The following is a 3,579-nucleotide window of genomic DNA, read 5'->3' on the forward strand; positions in this document are numbered from 1 at the left end:
AACATCTACCATTCAACAGGATATTCTAAACCCATGACTACTTCCATCTAGAAGGACAAGGACAGCAGATACGTAGGAACACTACCCCGTGCACATTTCCCTCCAAGCCACTCACCATCCTGACTTGGAAATATATCGCCATTCCTTTAGTGTAGGTGGGTCAAAATCCTGGAATTCCCTCACTAAGGGCATTGTGAGTCTACCTACAGCACATGGACTGCAGTGGTTCAAGAGGCAGCTCACCCCCACCTTCTCAAGGGATGGGTAATAAATGCTGGGTCCAGCCAGTGACACTCACATTGCATGAATTAATTTTTCAAAAGTGACTTGTCAAATTCTACCTAGGGTTGCATGAGATTACAACAATAGAAAGTAGAAGTACAGCATTCAGCCCTTTGAGCCATCTCCACAAGGAGGAGTGAGGCAATAGAGAGACTTGAAGCCACGAATTAGAATTTCAAAATCCTGGGAACCAATATAGGCCCGATAACTCCAACAGTAGGGTAGCAAGTCTTGTTGCAAGTTAAAATGTGGAGCTGGAAAAAGCACAGCAGGTCAAGCTACATCAGAAAAGCAGGAAAGTTGACGTTTTGGACAGGACCCTTCATCGAAAAGTCAACTTTGTTGCTCCTCTGATGCTGCTTGACCTGGCATGCTTTTACTCAGCTCTGCATTTTATCGATTCTGACTTTCCAGCATCTGCGGTCCTCACTTTTTTCTTGTTGCAAGTTAAGGCACGACAGAGTTTTAGATGACTGTGGGTTAGGAGGGTAGAATGTTTAGAGATTAGAAAGGTATGGCCACACGTGAGCTAAAATTTGTGAAGCTGGGCAGTGGGAATAGGCGGGCTTCATGGTGGTAAAATGATCATGAGCAGAGGTCGATGACCAGGGAGTACAGTACTCAAACATTGCTAGAAGCAGACAAAGCTTTTCATTTCACATATTTCACTACACTAAATTGTGTCTGCCTATTTCAACATTCTCAGTCGTCTTGAAGTCTGTTACTCTCATCGCTATTTATGATATTATTGAGCTTTATATAATCCATAAACTTCTAAATTGTACTGCCTAAACAATTCAGCCAATTATAAACAACAATCAGTGGTCCTAAAATCAAACCCTCAGGTACCTCTTTCAGGTTATTCAAAAATTATTTTCCTTTATCAAATTGATACTCGGCTAATGTGAAAGCGAGGTGAAAGTGAGGACTGCAGCTGCTGGAGATTAGAGTAAAGAATGTGGTGCTGGAAAAGCACAACAGGTCAGGCAGCAGGAAAATCAACATTTCAGGCAAAACGCCTTCATCAGGAAAGCTTTGAGGAGAAAGTGAGGTCTGCAGATGCTGGAGATCAGAGCTGAAAATGTGTTGCTGGAAAAGCGCAGCAGGTCAGGCAGCATCCAGGGAACAGGAGAATCGACGTTTCGGGCAACACATTTTCAGCTCATCAGGAAAGCTGTCAAGAAGAGTATTTCAAAAGAGTGGAAAGCAAGAAAACAAAAAAAAAATATTCCTTGTGCTCTTGCCATTGAAGAGGCAGTTTCAGTTCAGCTTTAAGTCTCAAATATTCATAGGAAACAAATGCAGAATTTATTACAATATGTTCTCCAAATGAAACTTCCCAATTAAAGCTGTCGGAATTACAGTGACAACTTTGGTAGAGATCACCATTCTTTGAATTTGCAGTATGAAGGGGCCGATGAATCAACAATAATCAACAGAACTGAATCAGCTCAACCTCAAGTTCTAATATTCTCTAAAATCTTAACAAAGTATCAAAATTAAATGGACTTTTCATTTTGTGAAAACCCTGCATTTAAAAAACAGCAAAGATATTTTAATTCAATACTCTCATCTGGCTGAAGGATGACCACTGACACAATTTATTTTTTGAAACAGGCATTGTAGAATTTCAAACAAATCAGGGGCTCAAGGTCCTCAATCAATTTGTTTTAAGGTTACATGCTTGATAATTTTAAAAAAGGACATAATGTTATACAATTTCAATGTAAAACCAAAATCTGCCCTAATACATAGCCCACAAATCACACTGAATTGAGATCCTGATCCGAACAAGGCAAAATAGTTACTTTGATATTTTCGGAACCAGTATTTTAACAAAGCAAAATAGTTAAATATCAAACACTTTCAGTATGGCGTAATTTACATTGAAACATCCCCCCTTGACCCAAGTATCAGTACAGCCTTAATTTCAGCGTTTCTCTTTTAGTTCTGATTTGGAGGTGCTGGTGTTGGGCTGGGGTGTACAAACTTATAAACCACACAACACCAGGTTATATCCAACAGGTTTAATTGGAAGCACTAGCTTTTGGAGTGCTGTTCCCTCATCAGGTGGTTGTCTGATTCGGCGCTCCGAAATCTAGTGTGCTTCAAACTAAACCTGTTGGACTATAACTATGTGGGCGGCACGGTGGCACAGTGGTTAGCACTGCTGCCTCACAGCGCCTGAGACCCGGGTTCAATTCCCGCCTCAGGCGACTGACTGTGTGGAGTTTGCACGTTCTCCCCGTGTCTGCGTGGGTTTCCTCCGGGTGCTCCGGTTTCCTCCCACAGTCCAAAAGATGTGCAGGGTCAGGTGAATTGGCCATGCTAAATTGCCAGTAATGTTAGGGGCAGGGGTAAATGTAGGGGTATGGGTGGGTTTCGCTTCGGCGGGTCGGTGTGGACTTGTTGGGCCGGAGGGCCTGTTTCCATACTGTAATGTAATCTAATCTAATCTAATCTAATAACCTGGTTTTGTGTGATTTTTAACTTTTTGTTCACATCCTCTCACTGAAATTACACTTATTAAAAGAGAAAGCCCTTGCAGCAGACTGCACAGCACCGCAGTCCAAGCCACTTCCCTTCCCCCAGAAGAAAGACTTGCCAAGTCAAGTCCACAGCCAGAAACTGAGACTCCCACATCAAAAACCCAGACAAAGCTTCCCCAGGGGTCAATGCACTTCACTGTCAGGATCCGAGCAGACCTGCACAACTTTATCCCCCTTTTCCCGGTGACACCATGTTGTCCTAAAAGTACGTCTAAGGAGAGGTGTGGGGTCAAAGGTGATAACTTTCAGAAGTACCAAATTTTGTTTAGATTTTTTCTATGAAGTTGATGATTTCTAACTTTTTTTGCCCTGGAGCCTCAAACCTAATGTCTGGAGGACTTCAAAGCTCCTTTTTCCAGGGGACTTTAGCCCCCTTTTACTGAGAGGACTCTAACCCCTTTCTCACTTCTCACGGGGTCTCGAATCCCTTTTCTTACTCTATATGTCTGGGGACTAGTGTGCTTCAAACTAAACCCCAATTAAAACCCAGGTTCTTGTGGGAAGCAAGGGAAATATCTTGCTGAGATATTTGTATCATCAATAGTCACAGGTGAGGTGCCGGAAGACTGGAGGTTGGCTAACGCGGTGCCACTGTTTAAGAAGGGCGGTAAGGACAAGCCAGGGAACTATAGACCAGTGAGCCTAACCTCAGTGGTGGGCAAGTTGTTGGAGGGAATCCTGAGGGACAGGATGTACATGTATTTGGAAAGGCAAGGACTGATTAGGGATAGTCAACATAGCTTTGTGC

At 42.9% G+C, this 3,579-nt stretch overlaps 1 protein-coding gene across 1 annotated transcript in view; it reads left to right on the forward strand.

Annotated features, from left to right (window-relative positions):
- The first annotated feature begins 6 nt into the window (after nucleotides 1-6).
- LOC122551838 (mitochondrial chaperone BCS1) overlaps nucleotides 7-3,579 on the forward strand; it is a 12,340-nt gene continuing 8,767 nt past the window's right edge. The window contains exon 1 of the mRNA XM_043694356.1: nucleotides 7-155. The gene's annotated coding sequence lies outside the window, so the exon portion shown is untranslated. The remainder of the gene's footprint in view (nucleotides 156-3,579) is intronic.

The sequence above is a fragment of the Chiloscyllium plagiosum genome, chromosome 7, assembly GCF_004010195.1.
Source record: "Chiloscyllium plagiosum isolate BGI_BamShark_2017 chromosome 7, ASM401019v2, whole genome shotgun sequence".
Classification (NCBI taxonomy): domain Eukaryota; kingdom Metazoa; phylum Chordata; class Chondrichthyes; order Orectolobiformes; family Hemiscylliidae; genus Chiloscyllium; species Chiloscyllium plagiosum.